Source organism: Danio rerio, chromosome 14 (genome assembly GCF_049306965.1).
Source record: "Danio rerio strain Tuebingen ecotype United States chromosome 14, GRCz12tu, whole genome shotgun sequence".
NCBI lineage: Eukaryota > Metazoa > Chordata > Actinopteri > Cypriniformes > Danionidae > Danio > Danio rerio.
The window spans coordinates 23,262,538-23,276,135 of NC_133189.1; positions in this window are offsets into that span (position 1 = coordinate 23,262,538).

Sequence of the window (13,598 nt, forward strand, 5' to 3'; positions counted from 1 at the left end):
GTGGAGGGCCAGGGGGTATCCTGGGGCCTCTACTGCAAGTCCAGGTAGAGAGGTGGACCCCTGGGTAGCTTGCTGGTGTTAGAGGCCCCTAGGTTGAGGGCCAGGGCGCACCCTGGGGCCTCTACTGCAAGTCCAGGGAGAGAGGTGGACCCGTGGGTAGCTTGCTGGGGTCAGAGGCCCCTAGGTGGAGGGCCAGGGGGCAGCCTAAGGCCTCTACTGCTAGTCCAGTGAGAAAGGTGGACCCCTGGGTAGCTTGCTGGTGTCAGAGGCCCCTGGGTGGAGGGCCAGGGGGCACCCTGGGGCCTCTACTGCAAGTCGAGGGAGAGAGGTGGACCCCTGGGTAGCTTGCTGGGGTCAGAGGCCCCTAGGTGGAGAATCAGGGGCACCCTGGGGCCTCTACTGCAAGTCCAGGGAGAGAGGTGAACCCTTGGGTAGCTTGCTGGGGTCAGAGGCCCCTAGGCGGGGGGCCAGGGGGCACCCTAGGGATTCTACTGCAAGTTCAGTGAGAGAGGTGGACCCCTGGGTAGCTTGCTGGGGTCAGAAGCCCCTAGGAGGAGGGCCAATGGGCACCCTGGGGCCTGTACTGCAAGTCCAGGGAGAGAGGTGGACCCCTGGGCAGCTTCCTGCTGTCAGAGGCCCCTTGGTGGAGGGCCAGGGGGCACCCTAGGGCCTCTACTGCAAGTCCAGGGAGAGAGATGGACCCCTGGGTTGCTTGCTGGGGTAAGAGGCCCCTAGGTTGAGGGCCACGGGGCACCCTGGGGCCTCTACAGCAAGTCCAGGGGGAGAATTGGATCCCTGGGTAGCTTGCTGGGGTCAAAGGCCCCTAGGTGGAGAATCAGGGGCACCCTGGGGCCTCTACTGCAAGTCCAGGGAGAGAGGTGAACCCCTGGGTAGCTTGCTGGGGTCAGAGGCCCCTAGGCGGGGGGCCAGGGGGCACCCTAGGGATTCTACTGCAAGTTCAGTGAGAGAGGTGGACCCCTGGGTAGCTTGCTGGGGTCAGAAGCCCCTAGGAGGAGGGCCAATGGGCACCCTGGGGCCTGTACTGCAAGTTCAGGGAGAGAGGTGGACCCCTGGGCAGCTTCCTGCTGTCAGAGGCCCCTTGGTGAAGGGCCAGGGGGCACCCTAGGGCCTCTACTGCAAGTCCAGGGAGAGAGATGGACCCCTGGGTTGCTTGCTGGGGTCAGAGGCCCCTAGGTTGAGGGCCACGGGGCACCCTGGGGCCAGGGGGAGAATTGGATCCCTGGGTAGCTTGCTGGGGTCAGAGGCCCCTAGGTGGAGGGCCAGGGGGCACCCTGGGGCCTCTACTGCAAGTCCAGGGAGAGAGGTGGACCCCTGGGTAGCTTGCTGGCGTCAGAGGCCCCTAGGTGGAGAATCAGGGGGCACCCTGGGGCCTCTACTGCAAGTCCAGGGAGAAAGGTGAACCCCTGGGTTGCTTGCTGGGATCAGAATCCCCTAGGTGGAGGGCCAGGGGGGACCCTGGGGCCTCTACTGCAAGTCAAGGGACAGAGGTGGACCCCTGGGTAGCTTGCTGGGGTCAGAGGCCCCTAGGTGGAGGGCCAGGGGGCACCCTGTGGCCTCTACTGCAATTCCAGGGAGAGAGGTGGACCCCTGGGTAGCTTGCTGTGGTCAGAGGCCCCTAGGAGGAGGGCCAGGGGGGGGACCCTGGGGCCTCTACTGCAAGTCAAGGGACAGAAGTGGACCCCTGGCTAGCTTGCTGGGGTCAGAGGCCCCTAGGAGGAGGGCCAGGGTGCACCCTGTGGCCTCTACTGCAAGTCCAGGGAGAGAGGTGGACCCCTGGGTAGCTTGCTGGGGTCAGAGGCCCCTAGGTGGAGGGCCAGGGGGCACCCTGGGGCCTCTACTGCAAGTCGAGGGAGAGAGGTGGACCCCTGGGTAGCTTGCTGTGGTCAGAGGCCCCTAGGAGGAGGGCCAATGGGCACCCTGGGGCCTGTACTGCAAGTCCAGGGAGAGAGGTGGACCCCTGGGCAGCTTCCTGCTGTCAGAGGCCCCTTTGTGGAGGGCCACGGGGCACCGTGGGGCCTCTACTGCAAGTCAAGTGAGAGAGGTGGACCCCTGGGTAGCTTGCTGTGGTCAGAGGCCCCTAGGAGGAGGGCCAGGGGGCACCCTGGGGCCTGTACTGCAAGTCCTGGGAGAGAGGTGGACCCTTGGGTAGCTTGCTGGGGTCAGAAGGCCCTAATTGGAGGGCCAGGGGGCACCCTAGGGCCTCTACTGCAAGTCCAGGGAGAGAGGTGGACCCCTGGGTAGCTTGATGTGGTCAGAGGCCCCTAGGAGGAGGGCCAGGGGGCACCCTGGGGCCTCTACTGCAAGTCCAGGGAGAGAGGTGGACCCCTGGGTAGCTTGCTGGGGTCAGAGGCCCCTAGGTGGAGAATCAGGGGGCACCCTGGGGCCTCTACTGCAAGTCCAGGGAGAGAGGTGAACCCCTGGGTAGCTTGCTGGGGTCAGAGGCCCCTAGGCGGGGGGCCAGGGGGCACCCTGGGGCCTCTACTGCAAGTCCAGTGAGAGAGGTGGACCCCTGGGTAGGTTGCTGGGGTCAGAGGCCCCTAGCCGGGCGGCCAGGGCGCACCCTGGGGCCTCTAATACAAGTCCAGGGAGAGAGGTGGACCCCTGGGTAGCTTGCTGGGGTCAGAGGCCCCTAGGTGGAGGGCCAGGGAGCAGCCTAAGGCCTCTACTGCTAGTCCAGTGAGAAAGGTGGACCCCTGGGTAGCTTGCTGGTGTCAGAGGCCCCTAGTTGAAGGGCCAGGGGGCACCCTAGGGTCTCTACTGCAAGTCCAGGGAGAGAGGTGGATCCCTGGGTAGCTTGCTGGGGTCAGAGGCCCCTAGGAGGAGGGCCAGGGTGCACCCTGTGGCCTCTACTGCAAGTCCAGGGAGAGAGGTGGACCCCTGGGTAGTTTGCTGGGGTCAGAGGCCCCTGGGTGGAGGGCCAGGGGGCACCCTGGGGCCTCTACTGCAAGTCGAGGGAGAGAGGTGGACCCCTGGGTAGCTTGCTGGGGTCAGAGGGCCCTAGGTGGAGAATCAGGGGCACCCTGGGGCCTCTACTGCAAGTCCAGGGAGAGAGGTGAACCCTTGGGTAGCTTGCTGTGGTCAGAGGCCCCTAGGAGGAGGGCCAGGGGGCACCCTGGGGCCTCTACTGCAAGTCCAGGGAGAGAGGTGGACCCCTGGGTAGCTTGCTGGGGTCAGAGGCCCCTAGGTGGAGAATCAGGGGGCACCCTGGGGCCTCTACTGCAAGTCAAGGGACAGAGGAGGACCCCTGGGTAGGTTGCTGGGGTCAGAGGCCCCTAGCCGGGTGGCCAGGGCACACCCTAGGGCCTCTACTGCAAGTCCAGGGAGAGAGGTGGACCCCTGGGTAGCTTGCTGGGGTCAGAGGCCCCTAGGTGGAGGGCCAGGGGGCATCCTGGGGCCTGTACTGCAAGTCCAGGGAGAGAGGTGGACCCCTGGGCAGCTTCCTGCTGTCAGAGGCCCCTTGGTGAAGGGCCAGGGGGCACCCTAGGGCCTCTACTGCAAGTCCAGGGAGAGAGATGGACCGCTGGGTTGCTTGCTGGGGTCAGAGGCCCCTAGGTGGAGGGCCAGGGGGCAGCCTGAGGCCTCTACTGCTAGTCCAGTGAGAAAGGTGGACCCCTGGGTAGCTTGCTGGTGTCAGAGGCCCCTAGTTGAAGGGCCAGGGGGCACCCTAGGGTCTCTACTGCAAGTCCAGGGAGAGAGGTGGACCCCTGGGTAGCTTGCTGTGGTCAGAGGCCCCTAGGAGGAGGGCCAGGGGGCAACCTGGGGCGTGTACTGCAAGTCCTGGGAGAGAGGTGGACCCTTGGGTAGCTTGCTGGGGTCAGAAGGCCCTAATTGGAGGGCCAGGGGGCACCCTAGGGCCTCTACTGCAAGTCCAGGGAGAGAGGTGGACCCCTGGGTAGCTTGATGTGGTCAGAGGCCCCTAGGAGGAGGGCCAGGGGGCACCCTGGGGCCTCTACTGCAAGTCCAGGGAGAGAGGTGGACCCCTGGGTAGCTTGCTGGGGTCAGAGGCCCCTAGGTGGAGAATCAGGGGGCACCCTGGGGCCTCTACTGCAAGTCCAGGGAGAGAGGTGAACCCCTGGGTAGCTTGCTGGGGTCAGAGGCCCCTAGGCGGGGGGCCAGGGGGCACCCTGGGGCCTCTACTGCAAGTCCAGTGAGAGAGGTGGACCCCTGGGTAGGTTGCTGGGGTCAGAGGCCCCTAGCCGGGCGGCCAGGGCGCACCCTGGGGCCTCTAATACAAGTCCAGGGAGAGAGGTGGACCCCTGGGTAGCTTGCTGGGGTCAGAGGCCCCTAGGTGGAGGGCCAGGGGGCAGCCTAAGGCCTCTACTGCTAGTCCAGTGAGAAAGGTGGACCCCTGGGTAGCTTGCTGGTGTCAGAGGCCCCTAGTTGAAGGGCCAGGGGGCACCCTAGGGTCTCTACTGCAAGTCCAGGGAGAGAGGTGGATCCCTGGGTAGCTTGCTGGGGTCAGAGGCCCCTAGGAGGAGGGCCAGGGTGCACCCTGTGGCCTCTACTGCAAGTCCAGGGAGAGAGGTGGACCCCTGGGTAGTTTGCTGGGGTCAGAGGCCCCTGGGTGGAGGGCCAGGGGGCACCCTGGGGCCTCTACTGCAAGTCGAGGGAGAGAGGTGGACCCCTGGGTAGCTTGCTGGGGTCAGAGGGCCCTAGGTGGAGAATCAGGGGCACCCTGGGGCCTCTACTGCAAGTCCAGGGAGAGAGTTGAACCCTTGGGTAGCTTGCTGGGGTCAGAGGCCCCTAGGCGGGGGGCCAGGGGGCACCCTAGGGATTCTACTGCAAGTTCAGTGAGAGAGGTGGACCCATGGGTAGCTTGCTGGGGTCAGAAGCCCCTAGGAGGAGGGCCAATGGGCACCCTGGGGCCTGTACTGCAAGTCCAGGGAGAGAGGTGGACCACTGGGTAGCTTGCTGTGGTCAAAGGCCCCTAGGAGGAGGGCCAGGGGGCACCCTGGGGCCTCTACTGCAAGTCCAGGGAGAGAGGTGGACCCCTGGGTAGCTTGCTGGGGTCAGAGGCCCCTAGGTGGAGAATCAGGGGGCACCCTGGGGCCTCTACTGCAAGTCAAGGGACAGAGGAGGTCCCCTGGGTAGGTTGCTGGGGTCAGAGGCCCCTAGCCGGGTGGCCAGGGCACACCCTAGGGCCTCTACTGCAAGTCCAGGGAGAGAGGTGGACCCCTGGGTAGCTTGCTGGGGTCAGAGGCCCCTAGGTGGAGGGCCAGGGGGGACCCTGGGGCCTCTACTGCAAGTCAAGGGACAGAGGTGGACCCCTGGGTAGCTTGCTGGGGTCAGAGGCCCCTAGGTGGAGGACCAGGGGGCACCCTGTGGCCTCTACTGCAATTCCAGGGAGAGAGGTGGATCCCTGGGTAGCTTGCTGGGGTCAAGCCCCTAGGTGGAGGGCCAGGGGGCATCCTGTGGCCTCTACTGCAAGTCCAGGGAGAGGTGGACCTCTGGGTAGCTTGCTGGGGTCAGAGGCCCCTAGGTTGAGGGCCAAGGGGCACCCTGGGGCCTCTACTGCAAGTCCAGGGAGAGAGGTGGACCCGTGGGTAGCTTGCTGGGGTCAGAGGCCCCTAGGTGAAGGGCCAGGGGGCACCCTGGGGCCTCTACTGCAAGTCCAGGGAGAGAGGTGAACCCCTGGGTAGCTTGCTGGGGTCAGAGGCTCCTAGGCGGGGGGCCAGGGGGCACCCTAGGGATTCTACTGCAAGTTCAGTGAGAGAGGTGGACCCCTGGGTAGCTTCCTGGGGTCAGAGGCCCCTAGGTGGAGGGCCAGGGGGCAGCATGGGGCCTCTACTGCTAGTCCAGTGAGAAAGGTGGACCCCTGGGTAGCTTGCTGATGTCAGAGGCCCCTAGTTGAAGGGCCAGGGGGCACCCTAGGGTCTCTACTGCAAGTCCAGGGAGAGAGGTGGACCCCTGGGTAGCTTGCTGGGGTCAGAGGCCCCGAGGAGGAGGGCCAGGGTGCACCCTGGGGCCTCTACTGCAAGTCGAGGGAGAGAGGTGGACCCCTGGGTAGCTTGCTGTGGTCAGAGGCCCCTAGGAGGAGGGCCAATGGGCACCCTGGGGCCTGTACTGCAAGTCCAGGGAGAGAGGTGGACCCCTGGGCAGCTTCCTGCTGTCAGAGGCCCCTTGGTGGAGGGCCAGGGGGCACCCTAGGGCCTCTACTGCAAGTCCAGGGAGAGAGACGGACCCCTGGGTTGCTTGCTGGGGTAAGAGGCCCCTAGGTTGAGGGCCAGGGGGCACCCTGGGGCCTCTACTGCAAGTCCAGGGGGAGAATTGGATCCCTGGGTAGCTTGCTGGGGTCAGAGGCCCCTAGGTGGAGGGCCAGGGGGCACCCTGGGGCCTCTACTGCAAGTCCAGGGAGAGAGGTGGACCCCTGGGTAGCTTGCTGGGATCAGAGGCCGCTAGGTGGAGAATCAGGGGGCACCCTGGGGCCTCTACTGCAAGTCCAGGGAGAGAGGTGAACCCCTGGGTTGCTTGCTGGGGTCAGAGGCCCCTAGGTGGAGGGCCAGGGGGGACCCTGGGGCCTCTACTGCAAGTCAAGGGACAGAGGTGGACCCCTGGGTAGCTTGCTGGGGTCAGAGGCCCCTAGGTGGAGGGCCAGGGGGCACCCTGTGGCCTCTACTGCAATTCCAGGGAGAGAGGTGGATCCCTGGGTAGCTTGCTGGGGTCAGAGGCCCCTAGGTGGAGGGCCAGGGGGTATCCTGGGGCCTCTACTGCAAGTCCAGGTAGAGAGGTGGACCCCTGGGTAGCTTGCTGGTGTTAGAGGCCCCTAGGTTGAGGGCCAGGGCGCACCCTGGGGCCTCTACTGCAAGTCCAGGGAGAGAGGTGGACCCGTGGGTAGCTTGCTGGGGTCAGAGGCCCCTAGGTGGAGGGCCAGGGGGCAGCCTAAGGCCTCTACTGCTAGTCCAGTGAGAAAGGTGGACCCCTGGGTAGCTTGCTGGTGTCAGAGGCCCCTGGGTGGAGGGCCAGGGGGCACCCTGGGGCCTCTACTGCAAGTCGAGGGAGAGAGGTGGACCCCTGGGTAGCTTGCTGGGGTCAGAGGCCCCTAGGTGGAGAATCAGGGGCACCCTGGGGCCTCTACTGCAAGTCCAGGGAGAGAGGTGAACCCTTGGGTAGCTTGCTGGGGTCAGAGGCCCCTAGGCGGGGGGCCAGGGGGCACCCTAGGGATTCTACTGCAAGTTCAGTGAGAGAGGTGGACCCCTGGGTAGCTTGCTGGGGTCAGAAGCCCCTAGGAGGAGGGCCAATGGGCACCCTGGGGCCTGTACTGCAAGTCCAGGGAGAGAGGTGGACCCCTGGGCAGCTTCCTGCTGTCAGAGGCCCCTTGGTGGAGGGCCAGGGGGCACCCTAGGGCCTCTACTGCAAGTCCAGGGAGAGAGATGGACCCCTGGGTTGCTTGCTGGGGTAAGAGGCCCCTAGGTTGAGGGCCACGGGGCACCCTGGGGCCTCTACAGCAAGTCCAGGGGGAGAATTGGATCCCTGGGTAGCTTGCTGGGGTCAAAGGCCCCTAGGTGGAGAATCAGGGGCACCCTGGGGCCTCTACTGCAAGTCCAGGGAGAGAGGTGAACCCCTGGGTAGCTTGCTGGGGTCAGAGGCCCCTAGGCGGGGGGCCAGGGGGCACCCTAGGGATTCTACTGCAAGTTCAGTGAGAGAGGTGGACCCCTGGGTAGCTTGCTGGGGTCAGAAGCCCCTAGGAGGAGGGCCAATGGGCACCCTGGGGCCTGTACTGCAAGTTCAGGGAGAGAGGTGGACCCCTGGGCAGCTTCCTGCTGTCAGAGGCCCCTTGGTGAAGGGCCAGGGGGCACCCTAGGGCCTCTACTGCAAGTCCAGGGAGAGAGATGGACCCCTGGGTTGCTTGCTGGGGTCAGAGGCCCCTAGGTTGAGGGCCACGGGGCACCCTGGGGCCAGGGGGAGAATTGGATCCCAGGGTAGCTTGCTGGGGTCAGAGGCCCCTAGGTGGAGGGCCAGGGGGCACCCTGGGGCCTCTACTGCAAGTCCAGGGAGAGAGGTGGACCCCTGGGTAGCTTGCTGGCGTCAGAGGCCCCTAGGTGGAGAATCAGGGGGCACCCTGGGGCCTCTACTGCAAGTCCAGGGAGAAAGGTGAACCCCTGGGTTGCTTGCTGGGATCAGAATCCCCTAGGTGGAGGGCCAGGGGGGACCCTGGGGCCTCTACTGCAAGTCAAGGGACAGAGGTGGACCCCTGGGTAGCTTGCTGGGGTCAGAGGCCCCTAGGTGGAGGGCCAGGGGGCACCCTGTGGCCTCTACTGCAATTCCAGGGAGAGAGGTGGACCCCTGGGTAGCTTGCTGTGGTCAGAGGCCCCTAGGAGGAGGGCCAGGGGGGGGACCCTGGGGCCTCTACTGCAAGTCAAGGGACAGAAGTGGACCCCTGGGTAGCTTGCTGGGGTCAGAGGCCCCTAGGAGGAGGGCCAGGGTGCACCCTGTGGCCTCTACTGCAAGTCCAGGGAGAGAGGTGGACCCCTGGGTAGCTTGCTGGGGTCAGAGGCCCCTAGGTGGAGGGCCAGGGGGCACCCTGGGGCCTCTACTGCAAGTCGAGGGAGAGAGGTGGACCCCTGGGTAGCTTGCTGTGGTCAGAGGCCCCTAGGAGGAGGGCCAATGGGCACCCTGGGGCCTGTACTGCAAGTCCAGGGAGAGAGGTGGACCCCTGGGCAGCTTCCTGCTGTCAGAGGCCCCTTTGTGGAGGGCCACGGGGCACCGTGGGGCCTCTACTGCAAGTCAAGTGAGAGAGGTGGACCCCTGGGTAGCTTGCTGTGGTCAGAGGCCCCTAGGAGGAGGGCCAGGGGGCACCCTGGGGCCTGTACTGCAAGTCCTGGGAGAGAGGTGGACCCTTGGGTAGCTTGCTGGGGTCAGAAGGCCCTAATTGGAGGGCCAGGGGGCACCCTAGGGCCTCTACTGCAAGTCCAGGGAGAGAGGTGGACCCCTGGGTAGCTTGATGTGGTCAGAGGCCCCTAGGAGGAGGGCCAGGGGGCACCCTGGGGCCTCTACTGCAAGTCCAGGGAGAGAGGTGGACCCCTGGGTAGCTTGCTGGGGTCAGAGGCCCCTAGGTGGAGAATCAGGGGGCACCCTGGGGCCTCTACTGCAAGTCCAGGGAGAGAGGTGAACCCCTGGGTAGCTTGCTGGGGTCAGAGGCCCCTAGGCGGGGGGCCAGGGGGCACCCTGGGGCCTCTACTGCAAGTCCAGTGAGAGAGGTGGACCCCTGGGTAGGTTGCTGGGGTCAGAGGCCCCTAGCCGGGCGGCCAGGGCGCACCCTGGGGCCTCTAATACAAGTCCAGGGAGAGAGGTGGACCCCTGGGTAGCTTGCTGGGGTCAGAGGCCCCTAGGTGGAGGGCCAGGGAGCAGCCTAAGGCCTCTACTGCTAGTCCAGTGAGAAAGGTGGACCCCTGGGTAGCTTGCTGGTGTCAGAGGCCCCTAGTTGAAGGGCCAGGGGGCACCCTAGGGTCTCTACTGCAAGTCCAGGGAGAGAGGTGGATCCCTGGGTAGCTTGCTGGGGTCAGAGGCCCCTAGGAGGAGGGCCAGGGTGCACCCTGTGGCCTCTACTGCAAGTCCAGGGAGAGAGGTGGACCCCTGGGTAGTTTGCTGGGGTCAGAGGCCCCTGGGTGGAGGGCCAGGGGGCACCCTGGGGCCTCTACTGCAAGTCGAGGGAGAGAGGTGGACCCCTGGGTAGCTTGCTGGGGTCAGAGGGCCCTAGGTGGAGAATCAGGGGCACCCTGGGGCCTCTACTGCAAGTCCAGGGAGAGAGGTGAACCCTTGGGTAGCTTGCTGTGGTCAGAGGCCCCTAGGAGGAGGGCCAGGGGGCACCCTGGGGCCTCTACTGCAAGTCCAGGGAGAGAGGTGGACCCCTGGGTAGCTTGCTGGGGTCAGAGGCCCCTAGGTGGAGAATCAGGGGGCACCCTGGGGCCTCTACTGCAAGTCAAGGGACAGAGGAGGACCCCTGGGTAGGTTGCTGGGGTCAGAGGCCCCTAGCCGGGTGGCCAGGGCACACCCTAGGGCCTCTACTGCAAGTCCAGGGAGAGAGGTGGACCCCTGGGTAGCTTGCTGGGGTCAGAGGCCCCTAGGTGGAGGGCCAGGGGGCATCCTGGGGCCTGTACTGCAAGTCCAGGGAGAGAGGTGGACCCCTGGGCAGCTTCCTGCTGTCAGAGGCCCCTTGGTGAAGGGCCAGGGGGCACCCTAGGGCCTCTACTGCAAGTCCAGGGAGAGAGATGGACCGCTGGGTTGCTTGCTGGGGTCAGAGGCCCCTAGGTGGAGGGCCAGGGGGCAGCCTGAGGCCTCTACTGCTAGTCCAGTGAGAAAGGTGGACCCCTGGGTAGCTTGCTGGTGTCAGAGGCCCCTAGTTGAAGGGCCAGGGGGCACCCTAGGGTCTCTACTGCAAGTCCAGGGAGAGAGGTGGACCCCTGGGTAGCTTGCTGTGGTCAGAGGCCCCTAGGAGGAGGGCCAGGGGGCAACCTGGGGCGTGTACTGCAAGTCCTGGGAGAGAGGTGGACCCTTGGGTAGCTTGCTGGGGTCAGAAGGCCCTAATTGGAGGGCCAGGGGGCACCCTAGGGCCTCTACTGCAAGTCCAGGGAGAGAGGTGGACCCCTGGGTAGCTTGATGTGGTCAGAGGCCCCTAGGAGGAGGGCCAGGGGGCACCCTGGGGCCTCTACTGCAAGTCCAGGGAGAGAGGTGGACCCCTGGGTAGCTTGCTGGGGTCAGAGGCCCCTAGGTGGAGAATCAGGGGGCACCCTGGGGCCTCTACTGCAAGTCCAGGGAGAGAGGTGAACCCCTGGGTAGCTTGCTGGGGTCAGAGGCCCCTAGGCGGGGGGCCAGGGGGCACCCTGGGGCCTCTACTGCAAGTCCAGTGAGAGAGGTGGACCCCTGGGTAGGTTGCTGGGGTCAGAGGCCCCTAGCCGGGCGGCCAGGGCGCACCCTGGGGCCTCTAATACAAGTCCAGGGAGAGAGGTGGACCCCTGGGTAGCTTGCTGGGGTCAGAGGCCCCTAGGTGGAGGGCCAGGGGGCAGCCTAAGGCCTCTACTGCTAGTCCAGTGAGAAAGGTGGACCCCTGGGTAGCTTGCTGGTGTCAGAGGCCCCTAGTTGAAGGGCCAGGGGGCACCCTAGGGTCTCTACTGCAAGTCCAGGGAGAGAGGTGGATCCCTGGGTAGCTTGCTGGGGTCAGAGGCCCCTAGGAGGAGGGCCAGGGTGCACCCTGTGGCCTCTACTGCAAGTCCAGGGAGAGAGGTGGACCCCTGGGTAGTTTGCTGGGGTCAGAGGCCCCTGGGTGGAGGGCCAGGGGGCACCCTGGGGCCTCTACTGCAAGTCGAGGGAGAGAGGTGGACCCCTGGGTAGCTTGCTGGGGTCAGAGGGCCCTAGGTGGAGAATCAGGGGCACCCTGGGGCCTCTACTGCAAGTCCAGGGAGAGAGTTGAACCCTTGGGTAGCTTGCTGGGGTCAGAGGCCCCTAGGCGGGGGGCCAGGGGGCACCCTAGGGATTCTACTGCAAGTTCAGTGAGAGAGGTGGACCCATGGGTAGCTTGCTGGGGTCAGAAGCCCCTAGGAGGAGGGCCAATGGGCACCCTGGGGCCTGTACTGCAAGTCCAGGGAGAGAGGTGGACCCCTGGGTAGCTTGCTGTGGTCAAAGGCCCCTAGGAGGAGGGCCAGGGGGCACCCTGGGGCCTCTACTGCAAGTCCAGGGAGAGAGGTGGACCCCTGGGTAGCTTGCTGGGGTCAGAGGCCCCTAGGTGGAGAATCAGGGGGCACCCTGGGGCCTCTACTGCAAGTCAAGGGACAGAGGAGGTCCCCTGGGTAGGTTGCTGGGGTCAGAGGCCCCTAGCCGGGTGGCCAGGGCACACCCTAGGGCCTCTACTGCAAGTCCAGGGAGAGAGGTGGACCCCTGGGTAGCTTGCTGGGGTCAGAGGCCCCTAGGTGGAGGGCCAGGGGGGACCCTGGGGCCTCTACTGCAAGTCAAGGGACAGAGGTGGACCCCTGGGTAGCTTGCTGGGGTCAGAGGCCCCTAGGTGGAGGACCAGGGGGCACCCTGTGGCCTCTACTGCAATTCCAGGGAGAGAGGTGGATCCCTGGGTAGCTTGCTGGGGTCAAGCCCCTAGGTGGAGGGCCAGGGGGCATCCTGTGGCCTCTACTGCAAGTCCAGGGAGAGGTGGACCTCTGGGTAGCTTGCTGGGGTCAGAGGCCCCTAGGTTGAGGGCCAAGGGGCACCCTGGGGCCTCTACTGCAAGTCCAGGGAGAGAGGTGGACCCGTGGGTAGCTTGCTGGGGTCAGAGGCCCCTAGGTGAAGGGCCAGGGGGCACCCTGGGGCCTCTACTGCAAGTCCAGGGAGAGAGGTGAACCCCTGGGTAGCTTGCTGGGGTCAGAGGCTCCTAGGCGGGGGGCCAGGGGGCACCCTAGGGATTCTACTGCAAGTTCAGTGAGAGAGGTGGACCCCTGGGTAGCTTCCTGGGGTCAGAGGCCCCTAGGTGGAGGGCCAGGGGGCAGCCTGGGGCCTCTACTGCTAGTCCAGTGAGAAAGGTGGACCCCTGGGTAGCTTGCTGATGTCAGAGGCCCCTAGTTGAAGGGCCAGGGGGCACCCTAGGGTCTCTACTGCAAGTCCAGGGAGAGAGGTGGACCCCTGGGTAGCTTGCTGGGGTCAGAGGCCCCGAGGAGGAGGGCCAGGGTGCACCCTGGGGCCTCTACTGCAAGTCGAGGGAGAGAGGTGGACCCCTGGGTAGCTTGCTGTGGTCAGAGGCCCCTAGGAGGAGGGCCAATGGGCACCCTGGGGCCTGTACTGCAAGTCCAGGGAGAGAGGTGGACCCCTGGGCAGCTTCCTGCTGTCAGAGGCCCCTTGGTGGAGGGCCAGGGGGCACCCTAGGGCCTCTACTGCAAGTCCAGGGAGAGAGACGGACCCCTGGGTTGCTTGCTGGGGTAAGAGGCCCCTAGGTTGAGGGCCAGGGGGCACCCTGGGGCCTCTACTGCAAGTCCAGGGGGAGAATTGGATCCCTGGGTAGCTTGCTGGGGTCAGAGGCCCCTAGGTGGAGGGCCAGGGGGCACCCTGGGGCCTCTACTGCAAGTCCAGGGAGAGAGGTGGACCCCTGGGTAGCTTGCTGGGATCAGAGGCCGCTAGGTGGAGAATCAGGGGGCACCCTGGGGCCTCTACTGCAAGTCCAGGGAGAGAGGTGAACCCCTGGGTTGCTTGCTGGGGTCAGAGGCCCCTAGGTGGAGGGCCAGGGGGGACCCTGGGGCCTCTACTGCAAGTCAAGGGACAGAGGTGGACCCCTGGGTAGCTTGCTGGGGTCAGAGGCCCCTAGGTGGAGGGCCAGGGGGCACCCTGTGGCCTCTACTGCAATTCCAGGGAGAGAGGTGGATCCCTGGGTAGCTTGCTGGGGTCAGAGGCCCCTAGGTGGAGGGCCAGGGGGTATCCTGGGGCCTCTACTGCAAGTCCAGGTAGAGAGGTGGACCCCTGGGTAGCTTGCTGGTGTTAGAGGCCCCTAGGTTGAGGGCCAGGGCGCACCCTGGGGCCTCTACTGCAAGTCCAGGGAGAGAGGTGGACCCGTGGGTAGCTTGCTGGGGTCAGAGGCCCCTAGGTGGAGGGCCAGGGGGCAGCCT